The sequence below is a fragment of the Metopolophium dirhodum genome, chromosome 9 (assembly GCF_019925205.1).
Source record: "Metopolophium dirhodum isolate CAU chromosome 9, ASM1992520v1, whole genome shotgun sequence".
Lineage (NCBI taxonomy): Eukaryota > Metazoa > Arthropoda > Insecta > Hemiptera > Aphididae > Metopolophium > Metopolophium dirhodum.
In genome coordinates, this window is record NC_083568.1 from 6,100,011 (window position 1) to 6,118,497 (window position 18,487).

The following is an 18,487-nucleotide window of genomic DNA, read 5'->3' on the forward strand; positions in this document are numbered from 1 at the left end:
GGTGTGTGTGTGTGTGTGTCTACAAACTTTTGCCCATACCTATCATTGATTATATATTATACAGTGTTGTAGGTATATACAACTATGCAACAAACATATAGGTAATATTATTATGAGAATTCAAACTAATCGTATAAAATATTTTTAACGAGACAATGTATAGGTAACGCGCGCTCAGCCCGTTCGGGAAGGTAAAAAAAATAAAAAAAACCTATACGTGATAATAATATAATATGGGAAAGATCGGTGGGGCTTGCCGACGTCGTAGAATAATCAGGTAGTAGCCGCGGTACGTTATGCAGATGAATCGTTGGATTTGGATCCACGTCGTCTCGGAATAATATGTGCATGTTTCACGTATAATAATAATAATAATATTACGACGATTATAAATTAATGACGATATATTATTATTCAACTCCTATAGCACTGTGGGTTTAATTAAAAATATCAATCTCCGCCGCCGTATAGGTACACGTGGACAACGTTGACGCTGGGCACATTGTAATATGTATATATACATATATATATATATATATTGTATATATAGGTACGCCGTTCATAAATAATTATCCAACGAAATATTATTACTAATTGGCGATCATTAAAACGGCGGCCGTACGATCTGATAAGATAATTTGTACCTCACATCAATTAGACGCGTTCGAGATCTTATAATATATATATAATATTAGGTACCTACGAGTATATAATATAGCTGGCACAGGTATGACACAGTTATAGGTACGCGACTCCGATGAAAAAAACCAAAAATAAATTTTTTTTCTCATCCGATGTCTTACGATAATATTTCAACGTAAAGCTCCGCACAAACAGTCATGTCCTGCGTACGAAGCGATGCACACCAATCATCTAATTAATTATTATCCTTTTCGTTTTTTTTATTTATCACGATCGAAAATAATTTTACGTCTACGCCCCGTAAGAATAAGTTATTTCAGACACGGCATCGGGGAGGCGAACTAGTTGTAATCGGCGCAGATGAGAAGATTATTAAGGATAGGCGTAAATGGAAAAACGGAGTGAGTTAATAGAGTGAGTTCTGTCCATATGGGTATATATTATGTGTATGTATACGAATTCAAAAACGTCTTATCATCATACATTAGTACACATTTGAGATGTCAATACACTCGCGAGTAGATATACCGAAAAAGAAGGCGTAGTCAATTTACTCGTGAAATAATACAAATCATATAATTCAATATACCTACCTACTTAACAGTTAACATACGCGTACTTACATGTAGATATGATTGAAAACCGTCGTAAATTTAAATCAAAAATGTTAGTCTTATACGATATTATTGGACCGCACATAATGCGACGTACCCATGTGTTATATTATCATAACATATTACTATCTATACCTAATAGTGATGATATAAAATATGGATACTTCTTTAATAGTCGAAACTGCACTAATCTGCAGTAATAAAGAATCCTAAGAACGCCACTGAGCATCTACATCTACTGGAAATTTTAGAAAAATCTGCTTTTAAAATATTTCACTATCGCGGGCTAGACGTTTTTATAATGTCTTGACGAACAATAATTTAGTTAAAGAAAACTTTTTTTTTCTCTGAACGCTAATTTCTATAAAATTAGGTACAATTAGGTACCTACTCGCGATGAGTAACTATAGATTGTATTACAGTGCTACACGGTAGCAACGACGTAGGTACTGACACGAAACGGAAAATGAAAATAATTGTAATAATTATAAAATGTATGAATGAATTTATTTATGGTGCAACGTACATGACGTATAAAAAACTAAATAAAAAATAACATAATTGAATATACCTACGATACAAATACGCGTATGGGGGAGGTACATAGTTTTAATTTCTTTCGATTTGAACGCACACAGTCATATTATTTCTGCGTTCGTACAACCATTATTTCCACGAACATAAATCAAACTGTGGCCTAGTTATTGTTTTCAATTAATTTTGTCACGCTGCTGGTAACTGGTAAGTACAAAAAAATGCCGATACACACACACACGAAGTATCAGCTACCGCCTACCGACTATCTATATATATGTATATTAAAATGTGTACAGCTTTTACGTTCGGTCCCTATATATTATACTTTATATACATACGAATAATCGAACGAGTGACGAGGGTTCCGTTATCGGAGAGTGCCCTTTCGGTTGAGTGACAAAACAATACGCAGCAATAACAATTATTACGGCCATTATATACGTCAAGTCGTCAACTCTTCTCTTGTAATATATTGTGTACGTATTGTAATATAGACCGTCGTTTATTGACACGCGTTTGTTATAATGTCGTTAGGCGATCGCGATATTATTATTATTGTTAAGTATTAATTGTATTATCTGAGAGTACGACCTGCGCCCCGACGGACACGTCGTGATGACGTACGATGAGTGCAGACTCAAACGGTCGTGACAATAATAATATTATAATATACATATCATGATATTATTATCGATAATTATTATATTGTTAAATTACGATCGAATAGTAATAATATGTCGTTTCGTCGGCGTCCCGCTCGCTCCTAATGGGTGTTTCTCGCGTTATCATTAAAATATCGGTTTAGAGAGCTGAAAGATAGAGCTTATATAGGTAGTGCCCCAAAAACCTACCGTGTGTGGCACATATTATAATTACTATTCAGTATAAGAGCAATGTGCGTAATCCAAGTGTTATTTTTGTTTAGTAATAAATATTATATAGGTACTGCGTATCACATAATACTTAGGTACAAAAGGATTCTCACATCTGGTCCTGCAACTCACCGCAGCCAGGACGCGATCGAAATAACTTATTCTGCCTTGCCGCGACGATGACCGACACGAATATTAAGCGTCGGTGGCGAACGAAGGCCGAAGGCTTGGACACCTTCAAAGTCTGCTGACAGATTAAGGAAACTTGTATGTTATATAGGATTAGCGAATACTCGGAAATACCTCGTACCGAACTTTCGCCGGTAACTTCGGTAAAATGTATCGTACAAAGTTTTTGAAATCCACATGAACGTGTTAAAACTGCTATAGAACAAGAAAAAGATTTTTAAATAATAAATATTGTGTATACTACCTATTTGTATAATATGGTTCAGTCGGGTTAACTTTCGAACCGATAAAGGTGATTGGATGGAAAATACTATTATAATATATACAGGCACGAATATCTGTGAACTATCCGTTCATTGATGTGCATAAAATATATTGCTTCGAGACGTGTTGTAGTAAATACACCTAGTCACGGAGATCGTAATTTAGTATATTTTAATATAAAAGCTTCGTAAGCTTGCATTCCAGGAGTAGAAATATTATCCAATTAAAATATTAATTTGTACAGTCGTCGAGCGTTCAAACCGTTATATCATGATGGTTTAATGAGCTATAAAATGTTTCATATTTATATGATAAATAAAAAGTCGTTACGTCATGATTTACGATTGGTTTTCACTAATTATTATAGAAATCATTATAAAATTAACTAATATAAATACATCCATTTCGTGCTGTTCATATCATACTATTAATGTTGATGCTAAGACATAATGCGTACGAATAAGTTATGCATGTTTAATATACATACGTTTTAAATTTATTTATCTTATGGAAATTGTAAGTTTCTTTTTATAGTATTATTATATTGTGTATTTACTGTGTAGGTACATTATACTTATTATTTTCCTACACGAGCAATATAATCTTATATCGATGGCTATTTCCAATTCTCATTTCACTTCATTTTATTCTAATTTTACTACTATTATCAAATATTTACTTATAATGCACTACTTGTTGAAAACAATTTTTTAAATCTAATTTATCTGCTATGATATTTTAAGATAAAAAAAAAACATGACATTCATTATCTCTACCTGCGATGACTATACTATTCGTATGATAATTTTCTAAAAATATTATAATTGGTACAATTCAGTAATTGTGTTGATATACAAAATATACACTTGTTATGTATGACCTCAATTAGGAAATAGAAAAATAAACTTATATATACATTGTACAATACTTTAAAGACGATGTATCTTCATCTTAGATGACTGATAGATTTATTTTAATCTATATAAAAACTATCAAGATAAACACTGTTTACACCGGTGACCCATATAATTATAATATAATATACTGTATATCACTATATCTAATATGATGTATGAAATAAAATATGCTATTGGTATGGTCAAACTGAACAGTACGAACCAAAGACCGCACCTTATAAGTACGATATTGAAAATAATAATGATAATAATATAACGGTCGTGGGGGTTTCTTATAGTATTTAAAAATATTGTAGATACCTATGTTTTATATTATGTATAGGTATACATTTTCGTTACATTTTATTCGTTATTAAATGTTATTCGGTGGGCGACTATAATATAAATTGCGCCCAGAGACATCATCATCAGAGCAAGTGAGAAGGAGAGAGAGAGAGAAAAAGAGACAATAAAATGAAATAAAAAGTATATCGAATTCAATCGTGCGCAAAAAATTATGTTCGGAAATTATTTTTTTATTGCCCCGCGAACGTGACCCACATCCCATAATATATCTACGTAGGTATTCACTAAACTATAATAATATGACGAATCCAGCTGTACCGACCGATTGTGTTGGCAATTTACGCGCATGTGTGCGCGTATTACATGCGTGAGCACACAGCGCTAATTTCAATCAATTAAATATACATTTATTATTATTGTTATTATTATTTTTTTTTACATTTTACTTTTGATTTTGCAAATCATTCGCTCGACGTACCGTAAAAACGTGCGAGGCCTCAAAACGCAATCGCTATTGCTCAATAATCGTTTCGAGCGTAACAAAATATATTATTTTATTATTTTTTATGAATATACCGTTTAATCTTTAAAATCATGTGCGTGTATTATTGTATTTATGGGTCTCCCGTTTGAAGTTTAGGTATAGTAATATGCACATAATAATAAATAATATTCTAGAGTTCTAGACTCTATAGTTACTCAAAAAAAAAAAAATGTTTCTTTATCTTCACCTCCCACCCACTGCATTGATAAAATAAAGTGTTTTCTTGAAGGAATTTATTTTCGATTTTTTCAAATCCAAGCTTATTAAAAGAGCTTTAAATTATATATGGTCATTTTTAATTCATTTTCACGACATTGGTATATTTTATTGGGCATAGGTATCTACTTGTCTGTATAAATAACAAAATAATACGTAAAATGTTGTGATAAAATAAATGACCATGCATAATTTAAAGCTGTTTTAAAAAGCTTCAAAATGAGCCCCAATGAAGTCCCAGCTATCTCAACAGTTCAAAAGAGTTACAACAGTTTTAATAAACAATGAGCATGTTGATCAAATCGAAAATCTAAATTATCGATGAGACCAAAAAATATACCTTCTGTAAAATCGTATGATCAGTAAGTATATTATTACTGTATGACAAAATAGTATAATGTACAATGTACATAGTACCTATATAGTTGTTATAAAATTAATATGTCTTAACTTCTATAATAGTATCACTGGTTCGTCAATCGTATGAATATAAATAATTTTTCTGTGTTTTTAACGATTTTATAACTGAAGTATTAAAGATTTTACCGGGAAATTCTGCAAAGACTTAAGTTATTTAATACGAACAGAAATGTCGAATTTGTTTTAATACTTCAAATAATATCGGTCATAAAAATAAACAATGTTAAAATATAAAAATTTCATAAAATCGGTAAATAATGTATTATGGTATCGTAACAAAAAAAAAAAAAAAATATAAACATTCCAGAAATTTTAAATACATGTATGCAACGAAAACATTGATAAATAATTTATAATATACTTAGGTATAAACAGTATCTATAAAACAAACATGTTGTTTTAATGTTATAACGTAGTTGGGTATTGGAAATTCGTAAATGAAAATAAACTTATTAAATTCCTTTAAGAGACATGATATTGTGCAAACTCGTGCATAACATACATTTTTTTAACATACAATTTCGAGAGTCAATAATAAAATATGTATTACGTGCTCGACGTTTAAACCTTTAAAAAGAACGTATATAATATAATATTATGTACCTACGACGGAGCACGCCCATAATATGTACACAGATGGGTATGTATACTTACGTACATTTAAGTATATTATTATGTGTCGAACAATCGAAAAGTTTTGAATTATCATCAGATAACGAGTCTTACACGTGCAGCGTATCTCACGTAATATTATGCTCTAAATACGATGCACAAAGTTTACAAAATGTCTAATGACATTTTAAATGTTCCGAAGGCAGCTACCGTTCACTGCCGACGAAGCGCGATTGCCGACAAATTCTAGATTAACGAGATATTTATTATATATACTATACGGACAGACAATGCGTATACGAGAGCATTGTATTATTACTTTTGTTGTATACTTATAATGTTATGTATGTGATCGATGTTCGCAGCTATCTCTGCAGGGTATTACAATTCTAAATCAGACGTTGATCGTTATTTGATTTTTACACCAATCTGCACGGAGGAAATCGCGTTGCGTTTTTGCGTATGTGCATAAACCATAACAATATAATAATACGATACATATTATAATGTTATATTATCTGTACTTGCGAATTTCCAATGATTCATGCGTATAGAAGTTTCGAGTTTTACTCAAGTACGAAATATAATATATGTAATAAAATCATACTAAATCCGATTGATTTCGTCAACGGTAACGTATAATATAATGCAACTCACGTATTATTATGTTACAGAGTGATTCGTTTGATAGTATACGCACGTTGTCTCAAAAAGTGTTAACGTTTTTGAAAATATTATTTTTCATAATTTAAAGTCATTATACTGAAGTACAAAACAAAATGAAAAAAAATTATATTTTCTCTTATTTTGTATTGTTATCATTTTTTAAGAGGCATACATTTCAATTATCCAAGTCAAGTTAAAAACGCATGCTTTTATCAAAAAATAAAGTAAAAACTAAAAAATTATTACGATAAAATTCGTAAAAAATATTATTTTATTTTGTAATGACATTCTCAAATTAATAATCGCTGTGATAACTATATACTGTTATAATAATCACATCGCCCTAAAAGAAAATTATTTATAAAAACTTAAATTTTGTTTCGAATGATGATATTTTTTTATACAACTGATTGTTTGTTTTAAATGTCATATTTCTTTCTTATACCATAACAATGGGCGATCTTACGTTGGAGAGGAGGGTTCCCTCGTGACCTTTTATTTTCAAATATTATTTCTATATTATATGATATTATATTATTTATTTAATTTTAGATTCTGAGCGGAGCAAGAAAGCTAGTGGTTTTACAATGGTGCTTATTTTTATTTTTTATATATCCTGTATACAACATTTCTACCAGAAGGAGTACTTCGATTTCAACATATACTACCTTATCTTTTAGAAAATTGGATCAAGATGGTACTTTAAATAGGTCATTTATCGATTTTATCAATAGTTATTTAATGCCACGGGAACAACCATCAAGAAATTACGAAAAACACATAAAAATGGGATTTTAATTTTCAACGCTTTGCTTATCACCATAGAAACGAATAAAAAATTATAATATTATAATATTAATTCAACTTACATGATATAATAAATAATAACAATATAAAATATCCAGACTGACAAACTGTCTCCGCTCAAAATCGTTTTTCTTATACATTGATATTATATCATTGAATTTAAGTTCAATACAATCCATTATACAACGACCCACTTGTAACTACTGTACAGCAGAGCAACATCCACTTACCCGCTTTTTATAATTTATAAAGCAAAGGGATGGATGCTTGTATAGAAAAAGTATTATCTATTATTCTCCATTGCATACCTAATGAAGATTATTTATCAATCAATTATTATTTCAAACTGTGATCACAGTCACGGTTCTCCCTTTATTATTACTAGGTACATTAGTACCTACTATATTGTGGAGATTATTTGTGACACTAATAACCTACAGATTCCATATGGGACTGTAGACTTGTATTTTATTCAATTGATTATTTCGTAGGTTAACCTTTCGTATCCTCATAATCTCTGTAATCTATTTCATCTCAAATTCTGTGACTCAACTGTGAAGTGTAAATTTGTTTTCATCGTACATATTTTATCTTTTAGTTGTGGGTGGCATTTAGTTGAAGTGTAGCAATGGCCAACAACGACGGATAAACCGAATAATATTAAAAACTGATTTAGTTTAAAACGTAATGTCAAAAACTCTACAGATGGAAAAGCTTCAACGCCAACTAATATAAAAAAAAAGAATATAGAAACAATTTAATTATGACCGACATCCTGAAGATATTCTTGATAGTATATGACACGTAAGCCAAGAAAAATAGGCATAATATTGTAATTTGTAGACAAAACACATTTGGTTTAATATAACGACGACTAATTTTATTTATGTATTACTAATATTATAGTAGTATGGTCGTAATGTAGGGGGCGCGGAGGCGTAGCTCCTGCGGCTTATTTTTCAAAATACAATAAATATATTATATGCCCACCCTCTCGCCCATTACAAATTCCTGAGAACGCCACTGCAGTACCGTAAGCGTAATTATTGCATACGTAGAGCGTGTGCTTATGTATATAATAAATAACAATACAACATACGGTCATAAATATTGTAATTACATATAATATTCTTGTGCGTCTGAAGTTTACTATATTAAATAAACAATACAATCATATTATTATTATGCTGTGCCGTATGCGGATATGTTGACTTATTACCTGCTTCTGCTGCAGCACGTCGTGTTTAATAATAATGAACGTAAGTCACGTAAGCGCATAACTTGGACGAAATTAAGAGTAACATCTTTGAAAACTACTGTGTCAACAAGAATAATATCCTATACATGCTTAATTCAGTTAAACGCACTACCTATATTATATTATACCTAATGTATTTGCGCGTTTGTATGTGTTCGAGAATTTACATAACATATACGACCATATAATAATATCATGATATACACACGGAGTGCAATTATATATTATATTATTATTATTATTATTTTTATTAATATTAATTAATGTTTACAAATCAAAACATAAAAAAACTTTAGGTGTATAGGTACCAGCTAGGTATATACGCACGCGGCACAAGCAGTTATTTCAATTATCCAAAGTATATTATGTACATAGGTTCTATACGAGTACACGAGTATCAGCGTATATTTAATTATATAATAAATTAATATAATCGTACGTACATGCATACAATAATAATAATATGTATATTAATGTTTCGTGTGTGTGTGTTATTTTGCGCTTTTTCTCCTCAATATAATATATTATAATAATAATACGTACGGGGAAAAAATCCTCGAATTAGCATAATATAAGGTATATACTGGCTGCATATATTGTATATATATATAATGTCATGGGCGGCCGCGAAGTCGACTATATTAATATATACCTATTATACATATATTATACACTGTACGCGGTATATACAGTATACCTGGTATACTGCTGTATCCCCGGGGCGGAGGGGGATGGAAATTTGTTTTTCCTGTCTTGGGGGCTTCGATATTGTTGTGCAAGGGCGATCAAGCAATTTATAATTTGTCCGCACACAATAATATATGTAATATAATAATAATAATAATAATAATAATGTATAATATTACTATATCGAATATGATGTTGTACGCACGCGGTTAGCAGCAGCCAGTAGAGACCGTAAATCAGTCGGTTTTGTTGTTCACGTATTATTATTATTATTATCGTTATTATTGAAGTAATGCGTTCGCGGCGGCGGCGGAGAATAAATTTCATTCAACCGCGTTAATGTCTTGACAACGATTAAAATCGTGCCCCACAGCGGTCCCGGACAACTACAGCACTCGCGTATTACAGGTATATATATGACATGCGCCGGTAATGAAACGCGGGTAGAAAAATCGTATATATACGTTAAGTAATTTAAAAAAAATATATATATTTATACACCTGAGTGTGTGTGTTATTATAATAATATTATATGCGTATCTATGTATATTATAATACATATGTGTGTATAAAGGACACGGAGGTGAAAAAAAATTACTCACATACCTCGATACTCGACCGCGTATAAAATGTAAACAGACCATTGAAATATTTTTATAATTAGTTTTCGTTCTCCCGCGACCTGGGTCGTCGCCGTCGTATAATGTTCACCACTTTCCTGAATAATAATAATAATATTATATTATGTGTAGGTGCATCATGTATGATAATATTATGATGGTGTACGCGAGTAATGCAATATATCGGTGCGGAGGCGACGGAGCGGCGTGTGAGCCCTGCATGATGGGTCATACGAATAGGTAGGTACTTATTGTACCTATAATATAGGTCCTATATGTAGGCGCAATATACATTAATTGATCGAAATAATAATATAAAATATAATATTATTATGCAGTATTGTGCATATTAGTGCTGTTCGTAGTCGCAGTATTTTTTTTTTTTATTATAAGAAGATGTCAGCGAACCGTTTGTTTTCTCTGTCTGACCCACACGCGCAGAGTGCCAAATTTATGTCCAGCAGGTCCAACCCGGTGTTGTTGTCCTTTCAATATTAGAGTGAATTCATCTATTGTTAAACTTCGAGCTAAGAACTATATTATATAACTATATAGTTTAATTTTTACAAAATGTATAAGGATTTACTCACTCATAACTTACGTCAAAATTAAAATATCATAAAAAAGCCAACGCAGGGACACGGGTAATGTTCTGAACTTAAAGTTTTATAATAGGTGAATTCACTCTAATACTAAAATTTATAACACAGTGTTGATTACAATCCCGCATAATTGGTTCGTTCTGCTATAATATTCGCAATGGTAGTGAATCATGATGATGACAATAATAAAAAGTCATGTACTATATTTATCATTGTGTTCGTTTGTGCAGTATATATCGAATTATTAGCAACTGATTGCAGTATTATTATTTATCAACTTGTATGGGTTATTTATTTTATTCAAATGTATGATATTATTTTGGTCATAATTTTTTTGAAAATACTTTTTTTTACATATTGCGATAGTATCATTACGAAAAAAAAATAATTATTTTTCTACAATGCGTATATTATATTATTATATCATTATTATTTTTCAAGTTGTATCTCCACTTAATCAATTACAGTAATTTTACACCTACATGTATTTTCAAACTACGAAGAAGGGTCCCCTCATGTGCCACTATATTCCATGTATCTAAACTTTAAATACTTATAATATTATAATTAATTGCTCCAATGTCTTTCAAAAATTTCATTTATTTATGAACTAGGAAAAAATTATGTTTTGAAGTAGGTATATGAAATAAAAAATGTACGTATATATTATGCTGACATTTAATAAAAGTAAAAAACTTAAAAAAACTCAAAAAACATTGTTATGCAATAACATCAAACTATAAATTATACTAATATGTTCAAAAGAGTTGAGACTTTTCGATATAATAAGCATAGGCACTTAAACGGACATTGCCTTATTGTTTATAGAATATAGATAGGTACACGTAAATAATAGTCTATTATAGTTTTAATGGTTAACACGCCTAGTAAGTGATTTATTTCCAACATCTTTTAACCATATAGTCTTATCTATAATATATTATATTCCACACTCGTGCGGGTTTTCAAAACCATAACAATAATTACGTTGCTATACCAGAATACCCCCTCCCCTTAGAATTATTTGGAACTGTTTTCGGACACACCACGCGTATATCATAATATTATATACCTATACATATATTAGCCACCTACATCCAAATGCAATACATAGGCCTTGTGCAAAAAGGAGTTGCTTTTAAATACCGAGTACGAATATAAAGTGGGTAGATGAAGAGAAACGCTTATCTCACCGACGCGTATTCAACGTGAAAACTCTTTCCTCGCAATGATATTATATGCTCGAAACGTCACGTTAAATATAAATTACGTGACAAACAATTACCATAATTTTAATAATTTACCAACACAATCAATTTTATTATATTGCTTTTAACAAACTATACACCATATTTTAAACACGCGCATAAACTATAATAACTTACCTATATATACGATATTTAAAATAATTAATTTAATATTTCCACTCTCGTATGTGCATTATAATATTATTATCGAACTCAAATCTACTCATATCATATACAGGTATTTTACCAACGTCCTACGTATCTATATATTATATTGTATTAAGTCTATACTCTATACGTTAAATATAATAATTGTAGGTATATATACCTACCATTATTATAGTTAGTATACCAACTATTAATGTTTGCATAATACTATTAGGTATGTTAATCGGAATAAGATAAGATATTAAAAAGCATCATAGTATATAATATGGTGTCGTGTAGAGGTCTTCGAACTAACACTAACGTTTTGATGGTGATATACTGATATTGTTAAATTGAAATCAAATATAATTATCTGCGTTATATATTATATCGCTTCGTGAATTGTCGTTGGCACAAACATTTATACAGGTAAATACTCTATACTCCAGAAATTACAAATAAGTGGTACTGGGAAATTTTTGATGGCAGCCAAAAGATTTTCATGTGTCCGTACATTATATTTATATACCGTTTGCAAGCGACAGCATATCGTCCAGACATAAAAAAATCTTTCAAACAATATGAAGCAAAATGTTTCTATCAAACATTTAAAGCTGATTTGTTTAATAATTTTTTTCTACATAATATTATCATTAACTTTTCATTTATATTTTGTGAAAATTCTTTGCTTCAGCAAAAATAATTAGTGACACGGCAGAACATTTTTTTTTTTGAATTGTGTCATAAATTGGCGCGTTGAACAAATCCTGTTTGTCATCCCTATACTGAGTATAGTCCATAACTTGCTGGTACCTATCTAATAAGTTTTACCCATTTTTCTTTTTGGAAACATAATTCCGCGTTACTCATAATTATCCTAATTTACAAACCAGGCCATTGGCAAGGCCTCGGATTTTTTTTCTTATTACCGACCAACTATAGCAGCCTACTCCCTTTATCAATTCTCGCCTTCACCTATCATGTCCCGAAGATATTCTTCCAGTAATAACTAATATTCAATAATAAAACAGCTAGCTTTACATGGAAAACTTGTTCAAATATTTAGGTTTTCGTATTGATAAACGACTAATATAATATGATCCCATCATATTAAAAGTAAAAAAAAATATCTTTCAAATTAAATCCCCGTATAGCTTAAGACATCTTTGTTTAGTTATTCTCTACAAACAACCTTACAATATGGCAAAGTTTTCAGGAGATTGACTAAATAGTCAAACTTAAATTTGTTTTAATCCTTCTAATCAAGTAATCTACGCTTATTTTAAAGCCTCGTGGTATGCCTATATATCAGCAACCACACTCTTCACAATAATTACCTTAAAATGCCTACTCTCTTTAACTCTCTCTGCGTACTTGCATCCATTCACTATAACACTATAAAGTCTATATAAATCACGCGTGGACCTGCTAATATATAATCTTTCTTCTATTATACTCTACCGGATAACACTCCTTATTATGAACAGTAAAATTAACCAAATATCTTCCAATTAAATATATTAAATAAATTATGCATATCAATAGTTAGGTATAATTTAATCTGACTAAGCTGATAATTAGTATAGTCACTGGACATCCCCTCCATCTAGTTCTTTGTAATCTCGCGCTTACTTTTTTGTTGTTTTTAATTTAACAGATTGTAAATTGCAGTCATCATTATTTATTTATTTTAGATAATAAAAAAAAGAACCAGAATCTTCGAAATTCGATCGAGGCTGTACCAAACTCTATAACTGAATTGTATCTATAGTATATCTATACGCATGCCTATAAATATTATATAGGTAATATATATAGGTACTATATTATATATGAGTATGAAATATTTAAACCCATTAAAGTGAATAGTCGTAAACGTTTATCCACACGAACGCGTGAACTGAACACAATGACTGCCGTCGGGGCCGTTATATTATATACCTACGTCGTATTGGTACCTATGTATTAAGATTATAGGATAATGATATTATTTCGGTGGAGTCAGTTTTCTGTGGAGTGGTCGGACCATTGGTGCGTACAAGTTATGCGTGCGTATTATATGATAATATTATTATGTACGTTCGTATAATATTCGACTTGTCACAGTAGATAATTCCAAGTTATACGTCATAATAATGATGTTAAATATTATTAAATTTTGTAATACCTACCTAGACGCCAATATCGGTCGCCGACGTACGGTTTAATCCACGGTGGCATAATGATTATTTGTCAAGAAAATCGATAACAACGCGAGGCATTTGTATATCAATCGCCCGTAATCTCACTACCTATATTATAATAGATAGGTACGCATATTATTAAAACGACTATTCTATTATTATTTATATGCTATAAAGTTATTATTATTGTGCCTGTATTTGTGAAGGTCGAGGACCTGCAGGATGAGCGATGGCAGGCTTTTAATAAGAATAAAATATGCTTTATTCTACATAATATTATGCATGCGGTGATGGCGCAGCGCATGGAGGCAGGCGAATGACATTGTTTTAGGTTAGTAAATAATAACCATGGTTCATGACAAAATAGATATAATGTAATATCATTTGATTATGATGCAGTTTGATCACTATTTGTGCATCTCATCCACACCAGTCCTATGTCATAGCTCTCTACATTTTTGATTGGTCGATTCTTTTCCCTAAATAATAATAATAGCATATACTGCAGCTGACTGCGTCGGCCAATAATAAGTGAAGAAAGTTTTGAGCGAGGTGTGCAACAACTGTGATGATTCCTATCTGTTTTGTGATGATATATTATATAATAACGACTATAATAACCGTCAACCGATAACCATGCAAGGTGATAGGCCATATTTTTATCTTATTATTTATTATTACTATAGCTGGTATATTTTATAATTAATACGTTTACACCATTTTTATACTATATTTTCATGTTATTATAACTGTGGCTCCCGGCGGTGGTAAGTGTTTGGGGGGGAGGAGGGAATGGGCGAATGACTTTGCGCGTTCAGCCCCACGACGTCCGCGGCGGACCGGAGAGCCGCTCCGCTGCGGCCGGAAACGGTATATATTCTTGTGCGCTCCGTCGCCATTTTTCGGTGCGCTCGTCGTTCTCCGCGGCCAATGGCCGGGGCGCCCGCTTCCGGATAGCGGAAACCATGTTTCGGGCGACCCGGTGAATGCAAATCGGATTCTAATTAATATTGTTACACGCTCGTCGAATGGCTCTGTGCGCCCGTGTGACGTTCCACGTACAACTACTATTTGTTGTAGTAATAATAATAATAAATAGTAATAATATGTTCTATGTGTGTATAACAGATAAACTGCTTCGGCGGCGGCAGGAAGGCGCTTCCTCGAACAGAAACGCGCGGTGGCGCGATAGCCACCGCGCAGTTCGTTAATTACACGCACCAGCGTTCAAGTCTCCTCTCCACCCGTTTTTAACACTACACCATAATACAACGCCCATATTTCGATACCTATGAAATGCCGCTACGTTCGTCTTCGCTTACGACGGTGGTGGCACCGAAGTCGTCGTCGAATCGGACAAACGTGCGCGCATAATATATTTCCCATCATGCGTACCCACATTATATTATTATAATATTCTCGGCAGTACAATAATAATAAATAATATTATTATATACCTATAATGTCCCGCGGTATATAGATATAATGCACCAATACTGCGCGGTGAGAAACACGAGGGAAGGCTGAAGCACCTATACAATATATATAATATACGAAAATACCTTTATACCTTGAACCGTATATGGACGACCGAGAACGGATACTTAAGGAGTAATTAACAGCGCGCGTGTGTAGGTTAGGTGTGTAGGCCTCATTAAAAACCCCGAAATGATGTTATATACACCGCGGCCATTAGTCGTACCTACATGGCTATAGTATTGCATATAGTAGGTATATAGCGTGTACAATAATATATAAAATATTATATACTCGCGCGCGCGCATTATAATAGAATATTATCATGGCCGGCGGTTGTGTTATGCGCCAGTGATTTTTTAAGTGCATACACCGACTGTAATCTTCCACGCGCGATGTGCAGTAGGTACCTATACTTCGTATGTAGATAATACAATATTATGTATAACTTATACATATATATATATATATATACATATAATACAATATAAGAACGTGCATATAGGTATTAGGTATATACTATATATTGGAGATACTTTAGCAGAGCGTTATCCTTAATATATAAATATATAGATGGATGAAAATGTTTTTCGATATTATTATGATTACGATTCCATTCCGATTTTCGAAATAATAATATTATATTCGTCGGCATCCCGCGTAAACGGTAATTATGATTATCAGTCGTTGCTGTCTATATATAATATATATACGGAATGATGCGCGTACGCGTACCTACATAAAATATACCTAAATAACGTATACGCATTGCGGCGATGGATGGCTGTGGCGGAATATCTATATTGTTATACCTATGTACGTGTCTTTGAACAAATTATATCCCGAGTTGCAATCGCATTGCCTGAAGGGCCGTAGTCGATTTCCCGACAGCCGGAATGTCGGTCATCGTGATCGAAAACAGACCATCACTGGGACGAGCTGATATTATATTATATTATTATGCGGTGGTTGCCATGTGTTCTATTTTTATAATATTATATGTATCTACGCATTTATTTCGCAAGTTTCACGCTGTCTACAGTAAAAAAAAAAAAAACAATGACGGGTAATCACTCACCACCATACGGCCTGTTCCTCGCGTAATATAAAGTATATAATATTATGTAGGTATAACAACTATACAGCGCGGTGTAACGGGAAGACTTGGCAGAAGAAAAAAATTATGCTTTTTAAGCGTATGACAAAAATTGTGAAAATTATATAGTTGATAAATAATTTAAGAAATATGAAAAGTTATTACGTTCTAAATTAATTAACTCAAAAAAATATTGATATCTTAAAAATTCTAAAAAATAAACTTCTTAACTTAAATAAGTGTTCTTACCATAAAAATTGTTCTTATGATCAGATTTACTAAAATTCAAAAAATTTTAAATCAATTAAAAATTTTGGATTTTCAGTATTAAAAAATTATACCTACCTAGGTATAGGTATACTATTGGTATATATAATATACTAACCATCATGTAAGGCTGCGTGTACAAATCTGTACACGTTTACAATTTGTGTACCTCCCCCCCCCCCCCCCCCCATTTCGTTGTATTCGGTTAGGTACTAATAATATGCTTTTAATTAAATATTTATATTTTGGAAGTTATTTTATTCTATTTTACTTTGCAACTTTCCACCTTCATAAATATTAGCCTTACAGCATCGAAAACCTAACGGGGCTCATACGTAATAACCGGCCTCATCAGAAATCAATTTTGGTTGACCCGAATCGTTCTTTAAACCTATAGAATTTTACACTTTCGAACATACACCTACGTTGTTTATGGAATTTATTTTGTTATTAGCGATTTATAAAATCGGTCGATATTAATATTATTATTTTAAATCGAAACAAATCTCCAGTTGTAATATTCAGGCACGCATTATTGAATACAATTTTATATAATAGTTTTCATTTGTCATGATATATTTTCTCATCGATGGACCAATTTTGACCCGTAATTCTAAAAAATAATTGACCTCTAAATGTTCTGAAAATTGATCAAACAAAAGTGTTCATGATTGATGAGCTGTTTAGCTTAGGTAGCAATCGTTATTAACTATTCTAATTTTATAAATATAAAAATTACAACATCGACAACAAATTAATAATTTATTATTCGAGGATATATCCATATAGGTACTGCAACGATATTATTAATTGATTATATTATGTTATAGGTGTATTTAAATTTTCAATGTCCTTTTGATTGTTTATAAACAAGTGAGAAACGCTCAACGACGATTGGAGCGTTATAGCATATTATAGTGTCAACCATAATTAACCTTATGGTAATCATTGTGCTAGGTAGATGGTATACATAATTATTGGACGCATCATTTTAATAATATTATAATAATACATTATTATTATATTATAATATTATTATAATTTGTACCTAATAGTTAATAAATTCGTATAATAATATATTTTATTCTTTTATTGCTAAACAAATGAATGATATTTTAAAAGTTATATTATTATAACTTGTAACTGGAAAGTCTTGTACCTAGTTATATATTTTATAATTTATAAATTAAGTTTTAATAAACTGTTCGACTGTTATCTATAACTGCTAATAGATATCAGACGTTATAACTTATTTATAATTATCATTGTAGCATGTACGTATCATGTAATAATGTTTGTAAAATAATATTGTAAAATCA

At 31.4% G+C, this 18,487-nt stretch overlaps 1 protein-coding gene across 1 annotated transcript in view; it reads right to left on the reverse strand.

Moving 5' to 3' along the window:
* Positions 1-18,487, reverse strand: part of LOC132952886 (uncharacterized) — a 135,297-nt gene that overhangs the window by 103,567 nt on the left and 13,243 nt on the right. The window contains exon 2 of the mRNA XM_061025371.1: positions 10,137-10,248. The gene's annotated coding sequence lies outside the window, so the exon portion shown is untranslated. The remainder of the gene's footprint in view (positions 1-10,136; positions 10,249-18,487) is intronic.